Source organism: Vicia villosa, unplaced genomic scaffold (assembly GCF_029867415.1).
Source record: "Vicia villosa cultivar HV-30 ecotype Madison, WI unplaced genomic scaffold, Vvil1.0 ctg.003259F_1_1, whole genome shotgun sequence".
NCBI classification, from domain to species: Eukaryota; Viridiplantae; Streptophyta; class Magnoliopsida; order Fabales; family Fabaceae; genus Vicia; species Vicia villosa.
In genome coordinates, this window is record NW_026706155.1 from 53047 (window position 1) to 76347 (window position 23301).

Sequence of the window (23301 nt, forward strand, 5' to 3'; positions counted from 1 at the left end):
TTAGAAGCCAGTGTGTCTTTACATTCTGAGTTTAAGAGAAGGTTAATCGATGATCAATGAGGGTCTTTTCTTACCACAAGAGAAAGCTATGTGATTTTTTTTTTATTTGGCTCTAAGCAAAATGGTAAGAGGTTTCACCGGAAAATAATCATCTTTAAGTGGATATGCCCCATTGGTTGATCTAAGGGGTTTAAGAGGTTTCATCGAGAATAATTCATCTTTTAGAGAAGAAATGCTATGATTGTCTAAGTAGGAGAGACTTCACGGGAATGTAATTTGGTTATATTCCTATAATATATCTGTGTGTGTGTGTGTGTGTTTGTCTTAGGATTATCTCAGGGAGAAGATCTAATCAGTGTGTATATATATATATATATATATATATATATATATATATATATATATATATATATATATATATATATATATATATATATATATATATATATATATATATATATATATATATATATATATAGTTTATATTTGACAGGTGTATAACAAGTATAAAAGATATAACATGCATATGATGATTATAACAAGTATACAGTAAACTCAGGTGAACAGTAATTTAAATATGAATGAGTGAAAAGAAATGAGTTTTGATGTTTAATTGTGATTTTGAATAAGTCTGTGAGTGAAAGGAGAAAAGATGTTGAGATTTATAACTCAGGGAGAAACTCAAGAATATTGACGATGAAAAGGTGTTGGACCTTACACTCTGATAGAGGCCCAAGAAATTTATTTAAAATAGATGAAAATGTTGGGACTTACAACTCAAGGAAAATGTTAGACGATATGAATGGTCTAGAGGGGGGTGAATAGACCACTTTTTTCAATTTTTATGAAATATTAGTGTTTGAAAAACGTAATGCCTCAGAATCAAACTTATCGTCTAGAACGATCTAGTTATTGAATGCCAGATATGTGTGAACAAAACCGGATGAAAATAATGAAATGAAATTACGTATTTCAACTGGATTACCAATTTGTTAATCTACAGACTATAAGAGATTTCTCACAATGAACTGTTTCACAAAAAATTAAGCAAAAGTTGAATGTGAAATTTTATCAAACACTTGGTGAGCGCTTTTCACCAAGTTTCAACTATTGATCAAATATGGATTTTACCGCAGACAAATACGAAAAGATAAAGCAAAAGACAATAGAGAACACGATATTTGTTTAGGCAGTTCCCCTTGTCGTCCTCGCGTAGGGTACGTCTGCCCCTAACTCCAATTGGAATTAGGATAGTATGTATTAAATGCAAATGGTCTTAACAAGAGAAGGTTTACCGATTACCAATTTTAATAGAACAGTAAAATTGAATCTAAACATTTCTCTTCCCTTGATTCAAGTAGAACCAAGTGATTATCGACGATCCTGATGAATCTCGACCCCGATCCTTTCTTCTTTATTCTCCAGTTGATGCTAGCTTGTAGAGCAAATTGCGAATCCCTCAAACCCTTAAGCACAATCAGATACTTGTGAAGCAAAGCGATCGTCAAAAAACCCCAAATCGCACTTGATCTTGGAGGACAAAACCCTAAGGTTTTATTCAAGAAAAACCCATAATCTCTTAACTCGAACAAGAACTAAATCTACCGTCGAACGTTATCAACCCACACTCCTCACCATGATTCACAAAAATTGTTATGTGTAGTTGTCAATTTGATGAGAGAGAGGTTGAAGATGATAAGAGCCTTGTGTCTATCTTTCACTTTTCTTGAAATCTTACCAAACCAAAATGATTTTGTTTTATACAAAGAGAAGCAACAACAAAACAGACAGCAAAAATTCTGAGTTTTGGGGCGACAGGTCGACCTGAGGAATGGGGGGACTCGACCTGTTCAAACACGTGGTTCCTTCAGTTTGTCAAAAACGTATGCATGCGTCGACCTGTGCTTGTGATGCATCGACCTATTACTTGCATGCGTCGACCTAAGGGTCGACCTATTCAAACCCGAGGTTTCCTCAATTCTCCATGCGTCGACCCAAACAGGGCTATGCGTCGAAGTATGTTGTCCCAACATGCAACCCAGAATGCGTCGACCTGAGGGTCGACCTGATCAAATCTGAGGTTCACCCAAAACTTCATGCGTCGACCTGTGAATTTTGGAGGTCGACCTGAGGACCTCAAAATGTTAGGAAACTGACTCTTTCACTGTGTGAGTCGACTCACACCTTGTTTAGGTCGACCTGTGAACCTGGAAATTTCAAATTTGCTTGCTTTGAGTCTATTTGAAGTTTCCCATCTTGCATGGTTGACTTGAGACTCATCCAACCTTTAATAGAAAGTTTTGTCATCACTTAAAACACACCTTGCATTCACAAAAAAGTCCAAAAGGTATTTGAAAAGAAAATGTGTTGGGTCTTACACTCTGATAGAGGCCCATGAAATTTATTTAAAACTGATGAAAATGTTGGGACTTACAACTCAGGGAGAAGTTCAAAAGGTATTTGAAAAGAAAAGGTGTTGGGACTTACACTCTGATATAGGCCCAATGAATTGAATTGAAAGAGACAAGAAAGGGATGGGTCTTATAACTCAAGGAGAGACCCAAAAGGTATTTATTTATGAATAACAAATGAAAATGTTGGGACTTACAACTCAAGGAGAAACCCATGAAATTTATTTGAACAAAAGATTGAAGATGATTTTATTTATGTACAAAAGGGGTTGGGACTTACACTCTAACACAGGCCCAAAACGTGTTTTTAAAAAAGGTTTGATTTTATTGAGTTTGGGAAGGTTTTTAAAGAAATAAAACCCTAATCGTTTGGTTAATTGATAGTTTGACAAAACCAAATTAATTAACAAAAACAATTAAGTCAATATAAAACATGTTATGTACATTAATAAAGACTTAAAAGATGGTGTTTTATTCACATGAATATTTGAAGTTGATTAGGTTAAGAAAATCAAAAGTAAAATTCATTTTTTAAAGTATTAAAAATACTATAAAAAACATTACTTTAAACCTAATAAAAATATATCAAATAAATATTATTTTTTGTGATTTTTTGTATAATCATGAGATATGTGTGATAAATGAAGAGTGTGCGAAAAATCATTTGAAAATAATTAATTTTGCTATGTTAATTAATTGAGTGAAGTTGTAAAAGAAAAAAGAAGAAAATAGTGCTAAAAAAATAGATTTGGCCCTCAAAGGAGTTGAACCCACGCCCTTATGGTCACCACTCAAAACTCTTATCATTGGGCCAACGCGCCAGTCTTGTTAAACAAATGACTTCAATTCAATATATTTTAAAACAAGTGTTATGTGTGTTTTAAAAAAATAAAATGAACAAAAGGTTTGAGGGGGGAATCGAACCCCAGACCTTGGGGGCAAGAGGGGAGTTTGGACGCTCGCTTTGGCCACTAGGGCAAATGATGATTTCAAGTAATAACACGCAAACAAATCATAATATATTAAAACACGTTTTAAGTTTTAAAAATGTCTCCGCCACCATGTCCATCTTCAACCTCAAGCTTTCCCAAATTTGAATTTCCAACTTCTTCGTTTCTCAACCAAATGAGGTGATCCAAACATGAATCTTGCTCGTTTTTCAACAAAGAATCTGATGGTGATCTTTAATTTCATTTATTTTAAGTGTAATTCAAAATTTATCGTATGAACTATCAAGAACCCTAAAACAAAAATTCAACATGAAATTCTAGATATGCATGATTTTGTTCAATTGATTGAGGATTAATGATCTATATACATGCAGAAAGATGATGGAAACTTGTTTGAACAGTTATGGTGCATGAATCATAGAGTTCAAAAAGGGACACTAACCTTCAAAGTTGAAAATCGAAATCTTGATATGGATGTTCCAATTGCAAGATGATGATCTGGGAATCTCCTATGGTGATATTAGAAGGTGTTTGAATGCTCAATTTGGATTGAAACCTCCTGGATTCCTCTGTCTGATCCCAACTGTATAAGCTCCAAGTTAAATGTGGAAATGATGATTTTGATGTTACAAAGCTACAAAGAGGACTTGGACCACTTCTACATGTTGTATGTGAAGTGTTTGGATGCCTGGTTTGGAAGAAGAAGCTCATGTTTGAAAAATTCACTTCTTCACTCCATGAAGCTTTTGAAACTTTGAGAAAAGAGAGAATTTTGAGAAAACAAGTATTGAAGTTGTTTTGGTGTGATTCTGAATAATGGAGAGCTCTCTATTTATAGGCCAAGCTCATGAGATATTCTTGAATGCAAATGAATTTGTAGATTGAATAACTTAGTGAGTAAGTTATGGAGAATATTCCATTTTTGCAATGATGAGTTTTTGGCTTAGTTAGGATTCAATCCTCTAACTTCTTGTCATACCCCAAAATTTGCCCTTCATGTTCCATTCACAATGATTCAAGGTTCAAGATTCAATGCCAAAGCTTTGCTCAAACAATCCCCAAGATCCACAGTCAACTGGTTTGACCTAAAAGTCAACCATAATCAGAGCATAGTCAAAGCCTCCCAATTTTGGTCAACATCAAGTATGTAAAGCATAACCATCATTTGATCAAAGATTGATCATGATTCCATTAATAGAAACTCAGAGATGAACAAATACAAAAAGGTTCAAATTAGGGTTTCTTAGGAGAAAGTCAACCCAACTTTGACTGGGCATAACTTTCACATGGAACATCAAAAATTCCCCACTCAAAGCCTATTTTGAAGGAAATTGGATTCCCTACAACTTTGTCTCTCACAAGCCAGGGCTAGAAATGATTCATTTGAGAGATACAGTGCAAAAGATTACAGGTCCTTTTCAGGGATCCTCCAAAAGCAATATTTTGTCAAAGAGGATATGATCAAGATAAAAGCTTCAAATGAGGAATATGTTCCAAAGTGGCTTGTAGAGGACCTCCTGAGGTTTCTAAAAAGTATTAGAACTCCCTCATAGCTTAAAAATTGAAGGAGATATGCTTGATCAAAGTTAGGTGATTTTGAAGGACCAAATGTGAAAAAGGAGGGTTCAAATTAAGGAATTTTGCAAATGGGCCTATGGTTTTCTTATGCAAACTTGGTCCACAGGTTATTAACATGCCCAAAATAAGGTGCCACGAAATTTAAATATATTATTTAATTTTTTAAACATTTATTTCATAAAAAAATGATTTTTATGATTTAAATAAGTAAGAAAATTAAATATTTTGTTAGAAAATATATTTTGTTGATTTCCAATCAATGTTAATCACAAAATATATTATTAATTTCGTGGTAATTAGATTAAGGAAAAATAAAATCAAATCTTGGCCAAAAAGAGAAACTTGTGATTCAAGAAACAAAACAAATTTCCAAAGATTGCAAGAATGGATTTGAAAGGCTTTGGGCTTGGTTCTTTGACCTAATTTGGTTCTCTATAAGTATGCAAGACAGAACAAAGGATTAGGGGGACGAAAATTCAGAGAGAGGCACACTTGCAAGAACAAAAAAAAAACACCAAAGAACTCAAAATCGTTTTCGAAGAATTCGTGAATGTCAACAAGAATTAAAGGTTTCACAAGCTTCTTCAGGTGATTTGGAACGTGTCTGGATATTAGCATAGCATCAACAACCCCAGAATTGTCTCCGATTTATCAAAGTAAGTCATTCTGAAACTTGGATCGAGTAGGGCAATACATGCGTTCTCATAATGTTTTGATTGTATATTTTGATTTATCTTAGTGTTATGAACATTTCTGGTTGATTCTATTTGAGTTTGCGTGCTTCAATCGTGGTTCTCCATTAGAGGCCGTTTTCGAGTTTTAGGGTTTTTGAATTGGGGGTTTCCATTAGGGGTAAAATTAGAATAAAATAGAGGCTGATTTAGGTTCGTATAAAGGAGACGGAGAGATCTGATAGGTCGCGCCATGTTTATATGTTGGGATGTCCAAATCGCTATTTTCCAGGTTTCTTTAGCTGCGAATGGTTTTGTAGCAAAAGCGTAGCAAATGTGTTCAGGAATTCAGGTAGGTTTGGAGAAGATGACGACGTGTCACAGCGACACTGGTGAGTTCAAATTTGGGCGCGCGTTTCAGTGGGGTCGTTGCGTTCTGAATGTATTGTGTGGTGTGTGTACCTTAAACAGAGTTGTGTGTTGGTTGAGTTGGTGAGTGCGCGCGTGGATGACCCAAGGGTCCAGGGTTCGATCCCTGGCCCTTACTATTATTTTTCTAAATTTCTGATCTTGATCCTGTGCACTACCATGCCAGCAGAACATCATGTGTCTTCAGATCTAAGCCCTTAGATCTCCTCCCAGCTTAGATCTAACGTCCCTGATCCTATGTCTATATTATGAACCTTACTAACAACCACACCTAATCATAACCTTAATAAAACTAAATAAATTTTAATTATTTTGTTTTATTTTAATTAAAATACTTATTTTTAATATATATTATTTGTATTATAATTATTTCTTTAATAAAATAAATACATAATGATTATATTAAAAATTTTCAATTTGTTATTCGTGCCGATTAAATCGATTGATCGCTATGGTTAACAATGATTTTAATTAAAATACTATTTAATTAAGATAAAATCCAAACTATATTCGATTAAATGGTTGCAATCATCTTATTGATTGTGATGATTAATCTTTCCTTGTTCTAAATTTAATTTGTTATTATTTGTAATCGTGTTAATCGATTATGAGGGGTAACAATACAAAAATAAAATTTACAAAACATAATAAAACACATTAAGTCATTATTAGTGATAATCGAATCAATCGGTTTGAATTGGTAATGGTGCGAAACCCCTAATCTCTTAACTATGGTGATCAAACCTATTGATCATTGCGGTTAATTGTGCCAAATCAGGGTTGTACGCCCAAAACCTTAAAACACTCAAAATACACTAAACCACATTGCTACGGATTTTTATCCCTGCAAACATTGCGATGTTCACAACTACGATAAGGTAATTCAAAATACCTTCGAACATTCGCATTTCAAAACAAATTCAAACCATTCAAAACTCTAACTCTAAGGCGTACAATCCTGCCCCCGAACTACGTTGACTCTGATTCTCCCTAAGGAGATACGTAGGCACTTGGCAACAAGGCGAGTCCCCCTCTTCCAAACTCTAATCATGTTCATATAATTAGCCTTTCAACTCTATTAACTGTCTGTCATCTTTCTTTATGTTAGCCATAAACCTTCATCTTTGCAATGTTAGCCTTTAGGAAAGGGTTGAGGGTGCCTAACACCTTCCCTCGACCTGAATATAGTATCTTACCCTGAATCTCATAACTGCGTAGGGTTTCCTATTCGCCCTTCAGAATAGGTGGCGACTCTCTGAGCTATAATTTTTAGGCAGGTTGCTACAGCTGGCGACTCTGCTGGGGACAACACTATTAGGTTAATTATTATGCTCCTAAGGCTTGAGTGGGTTTAGGTTTGTGGTTTGTGGTTTGTGGTTTAGGGTTTGTGGCGCATTTTAGGGTTGGCAAATTTGCCACATTTAGGGTTTGGGGGAGGTTCATCTTTTAATAACATTAAATCATTTAATTATTTATCTGTTTTATGTTTGTTTATCTGCCTGAGAATATTTGCCTTTATTATTATATATTTGCTCTATTTTTATGTCGGTTAAACCTTAAGTGTGGGGGTTAACTTTGAGACCAAAAGGGGACATGAATCGCCTTACGAGTCTCACTGATAACTCCACTCGGAGTGGGTTAGGTATTTGGAAAGGTCCGAAACGAAGCTTGACTTTGTGGAGGGCTGGACTGGATACTTGGCTGATCTCTCCGGGAACCTACCCCAAAAATTCGAACCTCATGGATAAAATGAGTTGTTCCAAAATCCGAAGAGACGAAAAAGTCTCGGAGGCTACGAACGACCCCATGAGACCTTCTAGAACCCCATATAAAAAGGTTGGCTCCCAAGAGCCGCTACGTCGAACCTATGAACTTATGTGATTCTGTGCTATATGTATATATATGTGTTGATCATTATTTTTATTATTTCTTTTTCATTCATCATTTATCATGTGCATTCTTGCATCATATTTTATTCAAAAAAAAAGGGAAAGAAAAAATATCATACGTATCATGCATGGCATGCACATCATTTTCATGGCATTAAGAGAAGATTTCTCTTCTATCTCCAGAGCAAGGAACCATTGGGAAGGATAATCTAACATCCCGCCCATATTATCAAACACGGTTTCAGCAGCAGAAGTCAATGGATCAACTTGAACAGAATCAAGCCGCCCTTCGTGAGGAAGTGGATCAACTAAAGGTTAGCGTGGAAGAGGTTAAAGGAGGTATGGCTCAGATGCTAGAATTCATGAAGGCCCTCCTAGACAAACAAGACAAAGCAAAAGAGGTTTAGTCTGGGGATACCCTGGTTCAGGATGAGATCCCTAATGATGAAAACCCGCTGCTAGGGTTTGTTTCAGGCTTTGGCCCAGCTAAGGACAAATCTCAGGCCCGATCTGTCAGGAGAGCTATCCAGTTCCAAGAGAAAGGAGAGACCTCCCAAGAAGGATTTGTCCCCACTCCACAAACGAAAGGGACAACCCGCACAGTTCGCATTCCTGCTAGCAATGTCCCTAGGGATGAAGAGTACCTGGATTTACAGTACGGAGTGCAAGAGGTGGACAATACAGACCAAGCACCTCAAACACAACAGTCTATTCCTAACTCTGGGGAAGACTCCAAGGACAGTGAGCAAATCAAGGCGCTAGAAGAGAGACTAAAAGTGGTAGAAGGATACGATGTCTTCGACGTGGATACCTTCGAAATGAGCTTGGTCTCAGACTTGACTATCCCTCGCAAATTCAAGATTCCCGACTTCGAGAAATACAAAGGACTCACATGTCCGAGGAATCACTTGCGCATGTATGTGCGAAAAATGGCTGCCTACGCCCACGATCCAAAGCTAATGATACATTTCTTTCAAGAAAGCTTAAGCAGAGCGTCTATTGACTGGTACATGCAATTAGAGAAGTCTTCTGTCCGAAGCTGGAATGATCTGGCCAACACCTACTTAAAGCATTACAAGTACAACCTGGACATGGAACCCAACCGGATGCAATTACAAAATATGTCACAGAAGAAGGATGAATCATTCAAGGAGTATGCCCAAAGGTGGAGGGAGATGGCTTTTCGAGTCCAACCTCCCCTGATGGAAAAAGAACTGGTGGACATATTTATGAGCACCTTGCAAGGACCATACTACGACAAGATGGTCGGGAGCATATCTTCAGGGTTCTCGGACTTGGTAGTCATTGGTGAGAGAATTGAAGATGGAATAAAAAATGGGAAGATACAAGGGGCACCTTCAGGTTCCTATCACACAAAGAAGTCATATGACGGAAAAAAGGAACCCAACACTGTTGGAGCGATCCTGGTTAATCAGACACCAACACTACAACAGAAGGATCAGCAAAAACAACAGGGTGGCCAGCGCCCCTGGAGGTCCAAGCCAAAACGATCATTTACCCCATTGCACATGCCGCTGTCTCAAGCTCTGCAACATCTGCTCAGTCAGAACCTGGTAACACTGCTGCCTCCATACTCAGCTCCAGCTAACCCCGCTCCCGGGTACAAGCATCATGCTAGGTGCGCTTATCATTCAGATAGTCCTGGTCATGATACAGAGGATTGTGGGCCGTTGAAGCACAAGATCCAAGATTTGATTGAAGAAGGGCTCATTGAGTTCGAAGATCCTCGCAAGTCCAGTGCCATAGGTGGCTAGAAGGAGGATTTCTTAGATCATTAGTTTTGTTTTCATTCGCAATTTCTTTCCGTTTGTTTAAACATTAGTCTTATGACATATGCTATGTACTTTACAACAATCATTAATGCATTGCTTACGTTTGTCTTGATTCATTCCTAGTGTTCTCACTATATTTAAAACTGTGTTTTTACTTGGTTTTCTTCTTTGTGATATTCAACTCTCGATTAAAGTCATACACCTTTTGTGGGAGAATGACGAAAACGATACCACAATTTCACACACTACGCTTTCGAACAGACCGTGTTGACGATGTACAAGCATTTGTTCAATTCCTAAATAATGGAGATATAAGGATGTTAATCCCTCGTCAACCCCTTTTTGAGCCTAAAGAAGTAGGAGTTTTCCTTCATATAAAATAAAACCCTTCATATATAACCTGGGGTAGGGTAGCTGCTCGGTTAACTTAATCATTCCAAATTGTTCCTTTGAACATAATCACCGATGGTTCCCCGTCATCATTAAGTTCGGCAGTCAATGTCCGCAAAGAAAAAGAAAGCAATACAAGGGCCTGCTAAGTCAAAACCTATTAAGGATACTTAGGCAAAATTGGGGCAACCCGCTGACTGTAGTTTTAAAACGAACAGTTCAGGCAAAGTTGAAAAGAGGTCACTACATACCCTCACAAACGAAAAGAAAGGAGGATGACTGCCTTTGCAAAGTAAACTTCTGTTTTTTGAACCATCATAAATGTCAACGTCATAATTCCCAAATTCTTTTGGAGACTAAATGCATAGTTAACTGAGCATAGGACTGGAGAACATCACGAAGATGGGGATGGGTACAAATAAACTTTGAGCCTCTATCTTTTGTTTCTTTAAACTGTGAACCAGGCCACGTTACAACCCTTAAAAGTCCTAACTGAAGCATGGTTAGTTCGAAAGCATATCGTTACCAAAGGTATCCCGACTCCTTAAGGTCTACTATAACTCTTGAGTTGATATCACTTTCTTACAAAAAAAAACTTCGTTTTATTCAAAAAATGTTTTTAAACTTTCAAGACAGACATATGCATTCGCATCTTATGAATTTCATTACAAAGTACATTTGTCTATGTGGATTCAGATGTTTAAACATCAGGGAGAAGTTGCATGGGGCATGGCTAATGGCTAAAAATCCTACTGACTGACGAAGTAGCTTTAAAAACTCGTCAAAAGAAGAAACATCCCTTACTCATGACTGGGATGGCTAATGTGTACACATGGCATAACTCGTCATTATCCCATTTACATGGGGCAATCTAATCAAGATCCATTGGAATCTCTCAAGGACGCTGAATAGCCCACGGGGCAAGTCCATTACCTGGGGGCATATTGCAAAGGTCACTCAGTATCAGATGGTGTCAATACCACTCTCACATCCTTTCCGGGAACCTTTATAGGATATTTCTCAATCTGTCCATATAGTCTTCTTTAAGACATGTTTCAAATACTTTTTACCCTTTCTAGGAGCCTTTTTCAGACAGTCTTTTAAAGACCCACCTTCTTATCCTTTCTATTTTCAAACCCTTTCAAACGGTCTTCTCTAAGACATATTCCTTTCCAAGAACCTGTTCTAGGTAGTCTTCTGTAAGACATCTCTTAACTTTTTTCAGTTAGTCTTTTAAGACATATTCAAACTTCTCTTACGCTTTCAAGAACCGTGTCAAACTTTGTTTAAAGTACGGAGTCTTCTCTAAGACAGTTCACTATCCTTTCTAGGGTGATCTTCTTCAAGATGATTTTTCTTAAGTTTTGTTTAAAACCCCACATTCCTTAAAACAGTCTTTATCCTCTATAGGAATACTTTTGACCCTCTGCACAAACACATCCCTTTGAGCTTTATTTAAAGCACAATCTTGTTTAAGACAATTCCCCATTCTTTCCAAGGACCTCTTCAGGTAATCTTATAAAAGACATCATTTCATCCTGAGTACTCAGCAAATCAGTGTCCGTCACGCACAACTCATTCTGAAAAGCATCTGCTTCGCGTTCAAATCAACACTTAGCATCAAGGAGACCTCGAAATTGGTCTAATCAAAGACGATCATTCCTGATAAAGACCCTTGAATGGGGAAACCACGTTCAGAGGGTTTTCCTAAAACAGGGGCATACAATCAAGAATCTTATTGACTAGGGGCATATCTCTCAAGAATTCAAACACTGGGGCAATGCATATCAGGCAAGACATGGTGAAATTCGAGTTCCCTCGAAAGGTCCCTCCTTCAAGTCAAGGGGCACATCTCTCAAAATTTCTGATATTCGGGAAGTCACACTAGCATCATATAAAGAGCATTGTTGCATATTTGATCTTCTCACGCCTGTACTATTCACATCCCGCAGTGTGGGATAGGCATACATGCATAATTCTCATTCTCATTGAGAATCTCATTACATGACACATGCATCATGACATTGCATAAAACTAACACTACCTTTTCAGGTCACTTCATAATCAAAAGGATGTTATCATCCAAATTACAGTACAAGTACGATCGTATCAACGATTCAATCTTAACAGATACAATTCCAATACCTCACTCCAAGTCTTTCTTCAAAGACAATCCAGAAGCAATCAAAGAATTCCTTACCTCTCCAGGTAGTCTTGTCCAAGACAATCATATCAACCTTTCCAAGCAGTCTTCTCTGAGACCCTTCGTGTCCTTTATAGGAACATTTTCTAGTTAGTTTTGTTTAAAACGTTACATGTCCTTTACAGGAACCTTTATAGGTAGTTTTGTTCAAAACATGCCATATCCTTTATAGAAACCTTTATAGGTAGTTTTGTTTAAAACATATTGCTCCCTTTATAGGAATCTTTCTAGGTAGTTTTGTTTAAAACATATCATATCCTTTATAGGAGCCTTTCTAGGTAGTTTTGTTTAAAACATTCCACGCCCTCTATAGGAATCTTTCTAGATAGTTTTGTTTAAAACGTATCGTATCCTTTATAGGAATCTTTATAGGTAGTTTTGTTTAAAACATTTCATATCCTTTATAGGAACCTTTCTAGGCAGTTTTGTTTAAAATATCTCGCATCCTCTATAGGAACCTTTCTAGGCAGTTTTGTTTAAAACGCTTTCAAATCCTCTCTAAAGACCTCTTCAGGTAGTCTTCTTTAAGACATTCTTTTTCCAAAAAACCTCTTCAGGTAGTCTTCTTCAAGACATTCTTTTTCTGAGGACCTTTCCAGGTAGTCTTTTCTGAGACAAGCATCGTCACACTACGCCAAAATTGGCTTTTAACAGCACACCTACGACAGCGCTTATGGCCAAAAGCGCTTTGGTAGGTTTGTCTAAAAACAAAATAAAAAATCACGCTAGAAAAGCGCTCTTATAGGGGGGGTAATGAAAGCGCTTTTCAAAAGCGCTCTTATAGGGGGGGAATGAAAGCGCTTTTTAAAAGCGCTCTTATAGGGGGTGGGTATGAAAGCGCTTTCTAAAAGCGCTCTTATAGGGGGGGGGTGTGACAGCGCTTCTGAAAAGCGCTCTTGTAGGGCTGGGTATGAAAGCGCTTCTGAAAAGCGCTCTTGTAGCCCTGATTAAATTTTTCATAAAACACAGACACGCTAATTTTTTCCAGAAACACGCTATTTTTTCAGAAACAGTCTTCTTCTTCCTCGCAAGTTCTCAACTACTCCTCCTCTCACTCCCTCCGCCGTTCTCAACCACTCCCCGTCCCTCCGTCTTCGTCTTACTGTCACGCCACCGCCGCCGCCGCCGCCGCTGCCGCCGCCGTTCTGTGGGATTTTAGGGTTTTCTTGGTCAAAATCAACACTTCTGTTCAGGTAAAATCTTCCCACTATTTAGTAGAACTTGTAAACCATGTGTTTTTTTACATTAATGATAAGAATTGCAAATGAAACTTCTGGTTTGGTTATTGTTCATGTTCATTGTACAAACTTCTGGTTATTGTTAATGATAAGTTCCTATTTGCAAATTAGTTGAAACTTCTGTATTTACTATGTACTGTGTGAGCTTGAAGTGTTTTTTCTTGCATTGTTCATGTTCAGCTACGACTTGGAGTTCACTGTTGCACACAATCTTGTAGCTGTCAGTACTGGAAGCTTGTTATACCAGGTAGAAATGAATGACATCAAATGTCCTGAAATTTGAATCTGAAAACATGCGAGTTATTGTTTTTAATAAAATGACAATGTTTGCTTCCTATGGTGATTAATGATCACTTTCTTTTCCCATCTATTAATGAAGCTTGAGATGTCTAGTAGCAGAACAAATGCGATGCTTTGACTCTGTTTTGTATAGTGAATACTGGATACTGAATATTATAGTTTTCCAACCTATTTATTTATAATTCATGTACAAGACCAGAAGGAGGAATGTCATACGATTTGGAATGCCATTTCCTTTTCATTTATATGATGTTACTAGATGTTGTGGATTACCCTGTAAAATATTTTGTAATATATCACATTATAAGTACAAATTAAATTGTCAGGTTGTTCTTACTTATATTGGCTAATAAACCAAACATGAAACTAGATTTTGTGCAACTTATTTTCCATTGCAAGTATTATTGTGGTTCCGTTGCAAGTATTATATGTCGGGTTTGAGTATAACTATTGGTGGTTCTTTTTGGTGTAGTGGCTTCCCGGTTTCTAAGTTAATTGATTCAAAGGTGGTTGGAATTAATCTCATGTTTTGAAGTGGAATTAAGTCATATTTTGTATTGATGTTATTTGATTTTGAATGCATTTGACATAATGATACAATGCTGATTTTTTTAAGCTATGGATTATGACCTCATTTTTATACTCTTCAATTAAGTTTTTTATTTTATATTTTTTAGGAATATCTTTGCTACATAGGGGTTACTTGTGAAGAGTGAAAGTTTGATCTCATTCAAGAATCTTACATTGTGTGGGTCTACAAGTTGCTTACTACTATACAGGTAATATATTGTTCTCTCTCGCCAAAGTAATATGTTGCGTTTTATTGCTTCTGATTCATTCCGTAATATGTTGCGTTTTATTGCTTCTGATTCATTGCGTTTTATTGACAGAAACGCATTATACCGTTCTGTTCCTTAATAATTAGTTTTTTTTGTTTAGCTTAATTAATTAAGACATGAGTGTAATACTCATTATTCCGACATGTGGAATATTCTCTGATTTTGAAGTGATGAACTTACTAACTTTGTAACTTTTAGATTATATTAAGTAATACTCATTATTCCGACATGATGTCAATTTCGTTAATCGTTAAGTGATGTACTTACTAACTTTGTGAATTGAATTCGCCATAGGGGTTACTTGTGAAGAGTGAAAGTTTGACCGCTTTTGTTTAGCTTAATTAAGACATGGATAAGACATGGATGAATTCAAACCGATTGTCGAAACAGTACGAGAAAGGGGTATGGGAATTCGTTGAGTTTGCGGTTAAGCACTCCGAAGACCCGCTTCGAATGCCGTGTCCTTGCTTGGGTTGCTGTTATGGGGGTAAGGTTGACGGGAAACAGTTGGGATCCCATTTACTACGGTTTGGAATTGATAGAAGTTATACATGTTGGACAATGCATGGTGAGAAAAGTAACGGGAATGCTGAGTCGAGGTGTAATAGGAAGTATGCTTCAAACGATGATTGCACAGACACATACGATTGCGATCGAGTCGAAGAGATTGCAGAAGCGCTTGAAGAAGATCTTGCGGATTGTCCCAAAATGTTTGAGAGGTTGGTAAGCGATGCAGAGAAACCGTTGTATGATGGTTGTTCAAAATTCACAAGATTGTCTGCGGTGTTAAAGTTGTACAACTTAAAGGCGGACAATGGATGGTCGGATAAAAGTTTCACAGAGTTATTAGCCCTTATGAAAAATATGCTACCAGAGGATAATGTTCTTCCCAATCGAACGTATGAAGCCAAAAAGATGTTGTCCTCTATTGGCATGAGCTATGATAAGATACATGCATGTCCAAACGATTGCGTTTTGTTTCGAAACGAGTATGCAGCGTTGAATGAGTGTCCTAAATGTGGTGCCCCTCGATATAAGAAAAAGTTGTCTCCTGCTAAAGTCTTATGGTATTTTCCTATAATTCTGAGATTTAGACGCATGTATCGTAGTGAGACCGATTCAAGACACTTGACTTGGCATGCAGATGAAAGAATTATTGATGGAAAGTTGCGACATCCGGCAGACTCACCACAATGGATGAAAGTTGATACTGATTATCTTGAATTTGGAAAAGAAGCAAGAAACCTTCGGTTGTCATTGTCTACTGATGGAATGAACCCGCATGGTATTCAAAGTATCTCGCATAGCACATGGCCTGTGATTCTTATGATCTATCACCTACCTCCGTGGCTATGTATGAAGCGTAAGTACATGATGTTATCAATGCTAATTTCTGGGCCTAAACAACCAGGGAATGACATAGACGTATACTTGGCACCGTTAATCGAAGATTTAAAGTTTTTGTGGGACAACGGTGTGGAGGTTTACGATGGGTATAGGAAGGAAAGTTTCAACTTGAGGGCGATGTTGTTTGGAACAATTAATGATTTTCCAGCATACGGAAATCTATCCGGGTACAGCAATAAAGGTCAAAAGGCGTGTCCCGTTTGTGAAGATGAAACCGATACGACACGATTGGATCTTTGTCAGAAGAATGTCTTTCTCGGTCATCGTAGATTCTTAAATTCTAATCATCACTACCGTGGGTGGAGAAAAGCATTCAACGGAAAGGCCGAACATGGTACAGCCCCGCCTTTTTTGTCAGGTGATCAAATTTTTGAAAAGGTGAAAGATGTGAGCACTCAGTTTGGCAAGCCTTTTGCACATTCACTTGTCAAGGGTGGGTGGAAGAAGAAGTCCATTTTTTTTGAACTTCCATATTGGAAGTCGTTGTACGTAAGACATTTCCTGGATGTTATGCATATTGAAAAAAATGTATTTGACAGCGTTATAGGTACGTTACTCAATATACCAGGAAAGTCTAAGGATGGCGTTAACATAAGGAATGACATGGTAAACATGGAGATGAGAACTGAATTGAGACCCGTGACGAAAGGAAGACGAACATATCTGCCACCTGCTGTTTACACTCTATCTAGAAAGGAAAAGAAAACATTGTGTAAGTTCCTCAGTGAAGTTAAAGTTCCAGAAGGCTACTCTTCAGATATTAGAAGACTTGTGTCCATGAAAGACCTCAAGTTAAAGAGTTTGAAGACGCATGATTGTCATGTTATAATGGAACATTTTTTACCAATAGGTATACGTTCTATTCTGCCAGAAAAAGTAAGAAGCGCAATAACTAAGCTGTGTTTCTTCTTCAGGTCAATTTGCAGTAAGGTGGTCGATCCCGCGATCTTACCAACATTGCAAAAAGAGATAGTTGTTACTTTATGTGATCTTGAAATGTATTTTCCTCCCTCGTTTTTTGACATAATGGTTCATCTAGTCGTTCATCTTGTGAAAGAGACACAATTGTGCGGACCAGCTTATATGAGATGGATGTACCCTGCTGAACGTTATATGAAAATATTAAAAGGGTACGTGAAAAACAGAAGTCGACCGGAGGGTTGTATTGCCGAACGATACGTTGTTGAAGAAGCGGTTGAGTTTTGTACTGAATATCTGTCAAATGTTCAATCAATTGGACTCCCCAAATCTCATATTGTCGAAAAAAAAGAAGGAAAAAGGCTAATTGGAAATAAAGTTGTGACAGTATCAATGGTCGAACGGGATCAAGCGCACTTGTATGTTCTGCACAATGAGATTGAGGTTGAGCCGTATGTTGAAATGCACAAGGTTGTTCTCCGAGATTTAAATCCAAATAGAAATGAGAACTGGATAGTACGAGAGCACAATCGAAGTTTCATACCGTGGTTTAGGGATCATATTTATTCAAAGTATCGTTCAGATCCTGCTTCAGTAACAGAAAGGTTGAGATGTTTAGCCTATGGTCCAACTGTAATTGTGCTTTCTTATAGCGCATACGCTATTAATGGATACACATTTTATACCAAAGAACAGGATGATAAAAGTACTATGCAAAATAGTGGTGTTACCTTGGTAGCTGAAGCAATGCACATATCAAGTGCGAATGACTTAAATCCGAAATTTGCAAATTTGTCATATTTTGGGGTTATCGAGCGCATTTTGGTGTTTGATTACGCGAAGTTTCAGATTCCTGTATTTGGTTGCAAGTGGGTTGAAAATAATAGTGGCATACGAATGGATAAGTCAGGATTTTTGCAAGTGGATCTCAATAGGATAGGGTACAAAGATGAGCCTTTCATTTTAGCCTCTCAAGCTAAACAAGTGTTCTATGTCAATGATCCGACAAGTACGAAATGGTCTATAGTGCTTTTATCTAACAAAATAGTAGATGAAAACATTGAAGATCAAGGTGATATTGGTGTTGGCATTGAATCTTGTACAAGAAACGATCAAAATGAGAATGAATCTTGTACTAGAAATGATCATAATGAGGGTATTTGGATCAATCCAACCGTCCGCGTTGTTAAGAGACGCGTAGAACACAATCCTACCAAGAAAAGAAAGAGACGTTAGTGATAAAGGTAATAGTATACATATTCCGACTAATTTGTTTTATTCAATTTGTACCGATTGTTTTAATCAATAGTATAGTACTTATTCAATTTTGGTGCATATTCTCGTTTTGTACATAACTTTTGAACCATGTATCCGTTTGTCGACTTCTTTACATGTAACTATACTATTTTGACGATTCCGGAGCTGCTCATGCACTTATATGTTCATTTCGGGACTGTTTTTTTATCGGTTTTGCTTCTGCCCGTAATCAAAAGTCGGGCTTAGGGTCTGAATTTCGGAAAACCGACTTTATTTTTGAGTCCGTGGGGACGTTTTACCATAGCCATGTAAATTTCGTTCAATTCCGACAACTTTATTTTTTGACGCTTATTTTGATTTGTACCGATTTCGTTTCCGATTTACTTGTACATGCATGGTTTGACTTCCATTTTACTTGTATAGATTGTTAGCTTATTAATAGTGTACTAATGTGCTTTAGTTTGTTTGATACAGATTAAATGGCTCCGGATAGAGATGCTCCACCTGAAAACTCACAAGAAAGAGATGCTCAAGAAAGAGATGCCACGGATACAAATGCTCCACCTGATACTGAAGCAAAAGAAGTTGCACGAGGCATCACTATCATGAAGGGAATCGTTCGACATAGAGACCAAGGATTAGTATACCGATTGGAATGGAATTCTGATAAACAAGCAATTGGTCCTAATTCTGCAAAGTTGACAAGTTATATTGATACACTTGTTCGTATGCATATTCCGGTCTCCGTAGCTAAATGGAATCTGAAAAGCGAAGACTTGGATGCGAAAAAAAAAGCGATTTGGGACGAGCTTCAGGTATATATCATATATGGTTAATTGTTGTTATTATCTTGACGATAAATTGTTTAAATTACTTATACTAACACACTATGAGTATGTTTTTTTGCAGAGGACTTTTGAGATACCAGATGATCGTAGACGCTACATACTTGGTTTGGCCGGCAAAAGATATAGAGGGTGGAAAGCTTTTTTGACAAACACTTATCTTAAGGATAAAGATGGAAACTTTCTTGAAGAGGCACCGGGACGACCAAAAAAGTATGAGATCTTCATTGGTGAAGAAGATTGGGCTAAGTTTGTAGAGCAAAGAGATGAAGATTTTCGTAAAAGGAGTGCCAAGAATAGTGCGAGTGCATCCAAACCCGCATATCCATACAAAAAAGGGCGTTTGGGATATGCACGCTTGGAGGATAAAATTGTAAGTAAATAGAAATGCGTTTTAATTAATTGTCTAAATGTGTTTTATTTGACGATTTTATCATTTGTGTCAATGCATAGTTAGAGGAGACTAAAAGTGAGGAAACCTCACTTCCTGAACATGTGTTGTGGAGGGAAGCTCGTGTGGGCAAGGATCATGCTGTCGATCCCGAAGTTCAGAGAGTTTTTACTGAATGTGTAAGTATAATACTGTGTCTTTAATTAAATCAAATGTTTTTTAATATATAAATGATTTTTTAATGTAAATGAATTACAGGAGACCTTGTCGCAATCGGCATCCACCGGTGAGGGGAGCGTACTTAGTAGAGCACTAGATGCTCCTGAGTATCCCGGTCGGGTGAGGGGTAAGGGTCATGGTGTGACTCCAACCTCTTTTTACAAGAGTCCTAGGAGAAGAAATCCTTCAAATGAAGAAGTGTTGCAAAAGTTGGCGGAATTGTAAGCACAAGTCTCTGAATTGCAAAGAGATAAAGAGGCGTATATGAGAGAAAAGTGCAACACTTCATCGGTGAAAGAAACTAGTGATAAGGCTAGTATCAACTATCAAAGGAAATTTCCCGAGGTAATTATAATTTTTTTTCCTTTTAAATTGTTCTATTTTATTAATGATAATGACTTTATATTTACTATTGGTTTAGGGCATTTCATCTTGCCAACTATACTTATCGGAACCGAGTTATCGACTAGTTGGCAAGGGAAAAGTGCACAACACTTTGGGAGATTTACTTCACCATAGACCGCTCCCGGATGGACACCTGAAAGTATCGGTGGATGTTGTAGTAGATCATGATGCGATGCTACCGGTACCTGACATGGTCTCAGAGACGACATTGCTGCGAGATGCAATAGGATCATTTGTTGCATGGCCCTCGGAGCTCATTACCATTAGTGATGAGGTATATTGAAAACGATTATGAATCATTTAGTTTTCGAATGTCAATTCTAAACCGTTTATTAATTATTTTTTACATTTTAATTTTAGACTGCTCCTATAAAACCCACAGTTAAGGGTAAAGGGATTTTACAGGAGGAGGAGTCCGTTGCATCACTAAAAGAGGTACATTTAAAGTGTTAATAATTAATCTGAATCTAAATCTGCATGATTTTATATTTTACCTAACTTATATGATTTTTAGGCATCCGCTCGAGAGTCACAACAAGTGACGCAGCAAGTTCGTATCGTACCACCCACTGGTCCTCCGAAGCCAGCGGGAAAAAAAGGCGGTGCTTTTGTGCCTCGGTACCGGTCGACGCTCGCAACAATGGTTGATATGTCCGATTTGAAGGATGGTGCTTTACGTGAAATCGTTATGGATGAGAGTGTCTTCGGTATTGAATTCAAGTCACTTATTACACTTGATGACTTGGAGGAGATTTTTAAGCATGATTAACTAGGCGTCAATAACATGCACTCATACATCCGGTAATATTCCCTCATCCGATATATTATTTAATTAGTCCCACAATATAATTTATTTACACATTTCAATGAAAATAATCTAATGTTTATTATGTTTTTATTTAAGGTTGTTGTATGACAGAGTGTTGCGCGGGACTCCGTTGTCTAACAGATTCCGTTTCGTGTCTTCCGCCCACTGCAGCGGAATGACAATTACTTCGGAACGGGAATCAGTTAGACAGCGATTAGTCGATAGATTCATGTCCACCGGCAATACAGAATGTCTGCATCTTTGGGCGTATAATACCCGACCAGTAGGGTTAGTTTCTCATTCTTTATTCATCTAATCTCTGTTTCTTTTGTGTATAGCAAAATTTTCATATAACCTATTGTTTTTATTTATAGAGCACACTGGTTGCTGCTTGCTATCAACCCTATAAGGGAAGTCGTGTATTATCTGAATTCGGTAAATGGTGAATGGACCAATTATCCGGCCATGAAGGACATCGTTGATTTGTAAGTGGGATCGTTCTAAATATATATTCGTGTATATTTATATATATATTTACTTATTTGTGGGATTGATCTAAACATATGCTTTTATATATTTGTTAATTAGATCAATACAAGTGTTCCGAAGTCAACGGGACGCACAGGTATCCCGAACTAAATCTAGCAACATTACTTGGATCCAAGTGCAGGTACATTATTTTTCACAATGTTGCTTATAATATATTTATGCTACTTGATAAAACAATGCACAACTATAGAATCTTATTTGTTTTTCTATGTAGTGTCCGCAACAGCGAAACAGTTACGATTGCGGATACTTTGTATTGAGGTTTATGAAAGAAATCCTTCAGGCAAATCAATTAGAGATTCCGCTCACGGTATGAATTTATAACTTAAGATAATTTCATATAATTTATTACATTTAACTAAATGTATCATTCATATTTTGTTTTTGTTTTGTAGTACCTTGACGAATTCCGTACCGCTGGATACCCGAAACTTAAGTTGGAAGAAATAAAAGAGGATTTGTGTCATTTTTATATTAAGCGCTTTTTCATGTAGGATTTGTGTCGAATTGAAGTACTATAATATTATTGATGTTGTAATGATGTATATATATAATTTTGGATATTATAATGGTATTATATTAGTATATATATATATATTGTCTTACTGATGGCTGAAATAATATCGTCGAAAATAAATTACAGGTCGAAAATATTACAGGCTGAAAACATATTACAGGTCGAAAATATTACAGGTCGACTGGGAGGATTAAATTACAGGCTGCACATTAAAATACCTCATTTAGCTACTAAAGCGCTTTTTAAAAAGCGCTCTTAAAGGCCCACATACTAAAGCGCTTCTTTTTAAAAGCGCTGCCAAAGATTAATAAAAAAGCAAAAAAAAAAAAAAAGCAACATACTAAAGCGCTTTTGTAAAAGCGCTCTTATAGGGGGGGCTATCAGAGCGCTTTTTCTGGAAAAAGCGCTCTTAAAGCCCACCCTATAAGAGCGCTTTTACAAAAGCGCTTTAGTATGTTGCGTTTTTTTTTATTTTTTACTCTCACAGGGGGGCCTATCACAGCGCTTTTCTGGAAAAAGCGCACTTAAAGGGGGGCCTACCAGAGCGCTTTTTCCTGAAAAGCGCTCTTAAAGGGGGGCCTACAAGAGCGCTTTTTCCAGAAAAGCGCTCTTATAGGGGGGCCTACCAGAGCGCTTTTAAAAGCGCTTTCGTAGCCTATGCCAGCGCTGGCTTTGGCAGCGCTTTAAAGCGCTGTTAAAGCCCCAAAAAAGCGCTGTAAAAGCTGCTCTTTGGCATAGTGTCATTTCCAAAAAAAACCTTGCCAGGTGGTCTTCTTGAAGACAAATTTTCATATCCATCCCAGAAACCTCTTCAGGTAGTCTTATGTAAGACGTTACTTCTTCTCTCCTCAAGATACAATCAAATAATCCAGGGCTGAAAAGCATATGCTTTAGACAAGTACCTTACCAGGCGAATGGGTGGCATCTATAAGCCCATCTCCTGCGGAACTCCTTCCCTACCCAAGCAAATTTCCGGGCATTTCAGTGTCCAATCATCTTCTACCTCTTCAGGTTCAAGAAGATTGAACAGGGGCAGCTGTCATACCCCAAAATTTGCCCTTCATGTTCCATTCACAATGATTCAAGGTTCAAGATTCAATGCCAAAGCTTTGCTCAAACAATCCCCAAGATCCACAGTCAACTGGTTTGACCTAAAAGTCAACCATAATTAGAGCATAGTCAAAGCCTCCCAATTTTGGTCAACATCAAGTATGTAAAGCATAACCATCATTTGATCAAAGATTGATCATGATTCCATTAATAGAAACTCAGAGATGAACAAATACAAAAAGGT

At 37.3% G+C, this 23301-nt stretch overlaps 1 long non-coding RNA gene across 1 annotated transcript; it reads left to right on the forward strand.

Annotated features, from left to right (window-relative positions):
- Window positions 1-21529: 21529 nt before the first annotated feature.
- LOC131640666 (uncharacterized) lies at window positions 21530-22027 on the forward strand. Its single transcript, XR_009295306.1, has 3 exons — window positions 21530-21611; window positions 21705-21800; window positions 21886-22027. It is a non-coding gene; the product is annotated as an uncharacterized LOC131640666 (long non-coding RNA).
- The last annotated feature ends 1274 nt before the right edge of the window (window positions 22028-23301 follow it).